Here is a 6000-nt window from a genome sequence, read left to right on the forward strand (position 1 = left end):
CTTGAAGGCCATGTTTCATCTAATTTTCATACTAAACCCATTAACAACATTGAAGCACAAAATTAATCACCACTACAATACACCCATCAACTACGCTTGCATCATCAATCTCTGAACCACCCAACACTGAAACACTGAAACCTTGTCAACAACACACAATCACGAGAACACAGAGCAGACCACATAATTCTGTAACAACCAGATCCAACTGCAACTTCAAATATCATACTTCATACCATATACGCTACTCCGATGAGCCGAACTAGCGTGTATACACACTTTTACCAAAGTGAACCCTCGTACAGATCTGCAAATATTTACTCATAACTTTGCAACTATTCCAGACATCAATCATACGCAGATCATAACATTTATACAATAAAACATGCATCAATAATTTAGATCTAGTCTATCCATGATCAAACCACATAATTATAATACATTCCAAGCCTTATGATCCTGATCCATCATCCATCATCAACCGCATAGGTGCATCCTTGGTTCAGATCAAGCAAAGCATCACAAACCCATAACTAGCATACTAGATCTCACACTTCATCAGATATTCATCACTTGCACACTTTCCCTTTGGCCTAATGATCTTCTTCTCCTTATATAGGTTTAGGCCTCTCTCAATACGATGGTCCAAAACCATGTAGGACCAATACCTTGGACCCAATACCTGGGGTCAATACCACGGACCAAAACTTAGTTTTCCAATAAGTACGTACCTTTCCTTCTGTGAAAGTGCATGTGTACATTATACGCACCTTTGTGTAAAGAGAACCTACGTGTATACACGGCTTGGTCAATGGTGAACCTGCATATACCTTTCTTTCTCCATTCTTGTTGTTTACTTGCTATACTGTGATCTTTCATCTGAGAGAGTTTCCATCAAGGACAACACTTGTGTCATACCTGTATCATAATTCCAACACATTCAAATGGAGCAATCTCTCTTTTTGCACACTACTGAGATTTAGATCTAGTTGGGTTTCCATCCTCAACGTATTATACTCAAATTCAATGGACATCAGGGCCTTTTTACCATAGACAAATTCATAGAGTGTGAATCTAGTGGTGGTATTCCAGGTGGCATTGTAGGCCCAGGTGGCGTCAACTAGTCTATCTACCCAATCTTTTTTGTTGCTGCTAACCACTTTGGTTACGATGCCCTTTAGTGCTTTATTTGTCACCTCCGCTTCCTCATTAACTTGTGGGCGATAGGGAGTGAAGGTCCTATGCTTGATCTTGTGCTGGCTTAACAAGTAATCAATCATGTTGGATGTAAAATGGTTGCCTTGATCAGTGGCCAATTCTCTAGGGTACCCAAACTTGTGAAAGACATTTTCCCTTAAGAACTTAGCCACCTTCTCCTCTATTACTACCTTGATTGCCTTGGTTTCAACCTACTTAGTTAGATATTCAATGCACACAATGATGTACTACTTTTGCTTGGAAGGAGGGACAATAGGCCAAATGTAATTCATGCCCCACTTGTCAAATGGCTCGAAAGTCACTTGAGGTTGCAGAGGCATTTCATCCCTTGGAGAGGGCTTTCCCATCCTTTGGGACCGATCACACTGACTAGTATATCTTTTCACATCCTGATGAAGAGTGGACCAATAATAACCAACTTGTAACACCTTGAATGTTGTCCTCTTTACTACAAAGTGACCTCCATAAGGCTCAGCATGATAGGTTAGAAGGATGTCAAAGACTTCGTCCTCCCTGACACATCTTCTCAGAATTTGATCCGGGCCTAGTTTGAAGAGGTTTCCCCCAATCCAAATGAATGGGGTGGTCTTCCTCATAATCTTGCTTTTCTCTTTCGAGGACAAATTCGGTGGGAACTATGCAGATACGAAATAGATTTCTATGTCAGCAAAGCATGGAGAGAGAACTAAAATGGTGAATACGTGTTCATCTGGTAACTGATCATCAACCATTCATTCCTCACCTACAGGAAAAGCTAATCTGGATAAAAAATCTGCAACAACATTTTCCTTGCTAGGCTTATAAAAAATCGTTAAATCAAACTACTATAATAAAAGTAACCATCTAATAATCCAAGCATTCGCATCAAGTTTATTCATTAGATATTTGATTGCAGCATGGTTAGTATGTAAAAATGTTTGATAACCTGTAATGTAATGCCTGAGTTTTTTCAATGAATGCACAACAACTAGGAGTTCCTTTTCGGTCACTGTGTAATTCAGTTCAGCCTTTATTTACTCATAAAGTAAATGGCATCAAGCAATTTTTCATCTATCTTGCCTAGAGATGCTCCTATGGCTTTGTGTGAGGCATCATCATGTATATGAAAAGGAATGGCCCAATTTTGGACTCGAAGAATCGGTGCAATGGTTAACTTATCCTTTAGGGTGTCCAGGGCCTCCTAACAACTTTTTGACCATACAAACACATAGTCGTTGGCCAACAACCCAAATAAAGGTGAAGCTAACTTGCTGAAGTCTTTTATAAACCTTTGATACTATCCAACTAACGCTACGAAATTCTGACATCTCTATGCTTTTGTAGAGGTGGGATCCTTTGGATGATAGCTATTTTTCTTGGGTCCACCTGCATTCCTTGCTGGGATATTGAATGACCTAGCACAGTCCCTGCAATCATCAAGAACTCACATTTTTCGGGACTAAGAGACAGGTTCATCTCAATACATTTTTCAGCACTTTACCTAAGCTCGACAGAGCCTCCTGGAAATCACTTCCATAAGGTGTAATATCATCCATATAAATCTCTACTGCATCATGGAATAAATTCGCAAAGATACTTAGGACTTCTCTCTGGAAAGTGGCAGGAGCATTGCATAGGCGAAAAGGAAGGACCCTATAGGTGAAAGTACCCCAAGGACAAGTGAAGGTGGTTTTATCTTGGTCTTCCAGGCTGATCTGGATTTGATTGCACCGGTTGAATCCATCTAGGAATGAGAAAAAAAATGTCCCTACTAGGCCATCTAGCTGTTATGAAACCAGCTCAAGAAAAGATAGAAAAGATAGATCAACGCCTTAGAATTCAGCCTCTTCGAGGGGGCAACCTCCTTTACATTACATAAATGAACAATTCTTGGATGATACAAATGAAGCACTTGGTCGATGAAAGGTAGAGGGAAATGGTCCTTCTTTGCGGCTTTGTTTAACTCTCTATAATCGACACAAATCCTCCACTTACCATTTTTCTTTGGAACCAATGCCAAAGGAGAGACCCACTTATTGTTAGAGATAAGGTAAATGAATCCTGCATCTAGAAGCTTTTGTAGTTCTTCTTTGACTATATCTTTGAGAGATGGATTCATCCTCCTTTGGGGTTACCGAACTAGTTTGAAACCTTCTTTGATATAAATGTGGTGAGTACACATCGAGGGGTGAACTCCCTTCATTTCTTCGTAACTCCAAGCAAGGGCATCTAGGTGTTCCTTTAGCATGTTTCACAACTTTTCTTCTTGGTGAATGGAAAGAGATGGGTTGATTTTCAAAGTTCTCTCAAGGAGAATTATATGGTTTTGACATAGATAGGGTTGGAATCGGTTAAGAATAGATCAATCTGATGGTTTTTATGGGTTTCCTTTACTACTTCTTCTAAGGACAATGTACTGGGAGTTGGACATTGGAGTATGTGTTCAATCAAATTATCTTCATTTGGTTGTCCCCCTCCCATGGTTGTTTCTAAGCTTTACAGTTGGGTGAAATAAACTTCATATTCTTCCTCCTCTTCCAGCCATAAAGGTAAGTCATGTTCTAGAGATGGATGAGCAGGAGGATATAGGACTAACTGCTTGGACATATGCCCATTCTTGATAGTAATATTTCTAGCCCTGAAACTAATGTAGGCATTGACAGTGGCTAGCCAGGGGATCCCAAGGATGTGAGGGTAACCAGTAAGCTTGGCCTTAGGCTGGAAAACTAGGAAATCCGTAGGGTATTCCCAAGAGTCAATGGAGACCATCACATCCTCCACAATGCTCTCATGGGTCACTGTGGAGCGATTTGTTGTGGTCTTTCTCAATGAATCCTCGAGGTTGAGCTTGAGTACGGTGTCCTTGCTCATAACATTAATGGCAGCCCCAAGATCAATCAAATTGTGTGGGACAATGGTCCCACTGATGTGCACATCTACTACAGGGCTTCCATGGTCCAAACAATTTGGACAGATTACCTGCCCTAGCATTAAGTTGGACAATTACCCAATGACATTAATGGTAGGGGCATCTCTTCTTCGTGCTCCCTGGATGCTTGAAGCACTTATCCTTGATCAACTTGTTGTAAATAGACATCTTTTATAGCTTGGAGAAGTGCAATTTTGACACATAGAATTTTCAATTCTCCCAAAAGTCTAGTCTCTCAAGAAAGGATGGTGGATTTACTTTAGGCATTCTTTCCTTTCTTTCTCCCTCAACCTCCCTAGGTGGAGGTAGAGGTTGTTTTTCTGGGAGTACTCTCCCAGATCTCAGGTTGATTTCCTGAATTTCCACAACATAAGTTGGATACAATATCTCTGCACTGTATACTGGTTGTGCCTGTCTATTGTTCAGGTTCAGTTTTGGTTGGGCAGGGATCTGGGGTTTTTTAGGTGGAGCAGAGTGTAAAATATGTGGTTGAGCAAGTGGTGAAGGTAATAAAGTTGGGGCATTGTTGTATGGGGGCCTCCACCCCTAGGGCGGTGCATTCCATTGAGGTTGTGGCAGAGAATATGGTTGAAATGGCTGGCTGGTTGGCTGGGAATGATACTAAGGTGAAAAGGACCAAGGAGGAGGTGTAGACCGGGAAGGATGGGGAGGGGGTCCACAAGAGGGAATGTATGTCATCTAGTTTGGGTTGTAATATGCATGGGATGACCCTTGGATGTCGTGCTCGTATGGCCTAGGCCCATGGGATCTACTTTGGTTTATGTAGCAGAGTTTTTCAGTTACCCCTTCAGCTCCTTGATATACAACTTTTAGTCCAGGTATAGAAAGGAACTTGTCTGTGTAGTGGTTTTCTTCATAGACTGAGCACATTTCAATGGACATTCATTCCTAGGGTGCCTCTTGGGGCATCTAGGGCATAAAATGGCTAAGGTTCTCTCTGCTTCCTCTTGTTTTCTCTTTATGTTCATAGTGTCCATCTGGAGGGCAAGGGTTTGTAGCATCTCACTCTTCAAATCCTCGAGCATGTTTCTAATTTCACCCTTGATGGATAGATTGGAAGAGGATTGAATAACAATAAGTTGACTACCCTTACACTTTTTCCTAGCTACCCTAGAATGGTTTCTAAAGACAGTCTTGATATCCTCATAGGGAAACTAGTAGATGTCCCCTCCTACTAATAAGTTTAGGGTATCCAAAATATCTTCCTTGACTCCTCTAAGTAGGACTAGCTTTAGTGAATCAAGGTCAAGTGTGCACCTGACCCTTTTGTAGCTGAGCTGGAATATTTCTTCATAATCCTCCAGGGATACATCATGCCCTAAGGTCATCCTAAAAATTTCCTCTTTAGTGTCTTTAGACCTACAGTAGTCTCGATACTTGTTGTTGAAGGCTTGCTACATCTGAGCCCAAGTGGTGATGTCATCCCCAGGTAAACCCATGAACCAGTGCAGAGATGCATCCTTGAGAGTGGATGGGAATAGTTTCAACTTCTGCTCATCATTGGTGTCGTCATAAGTTTGGCATATGAAAGAAAATTCAAATAAGAAAGTGTTTGGATCTTTTGTGGTTAGGCCATGGAAATGAGGAAAGGCAAAGGATCTTATATTCTTCATCTTAGTATCCCCATTGGTTTCCATGATGGGGAAGACACCCTCAACTCTTTCTCTATTTCCTTTGTCATTCCTATTTTCAACCATTAGATCAGTAGGAATGGGTTCTTCTTCTTCTTCTCCCCCTGTAGGTTCAAATATTTTAGGTTACTTACCTAAGGGTTCCTTCAATTCACAGCCACCGAAGAGGAGGGAAGGTTGGCTATTTGATGCTGTGGGGGTATTTGCAAAAAATTTCCCTAA

This window comes from Pinus tabuliformis, chromosome 2_1 (genome assembly GCF_031772625.1).
Source record: "Pinus tabuliformis cultivar Carrire ecotype Pingquan chromosome 2_1, CPIR1, whole genome shotgun sequence".
Taxonomy (NCBI): domain Eukaryota; kingdom Viridiplantae; phylum Streptophyta; class Pinopsida; order Pinales; family Pinaceae; genus Pinus; species Pinus tabuliformis.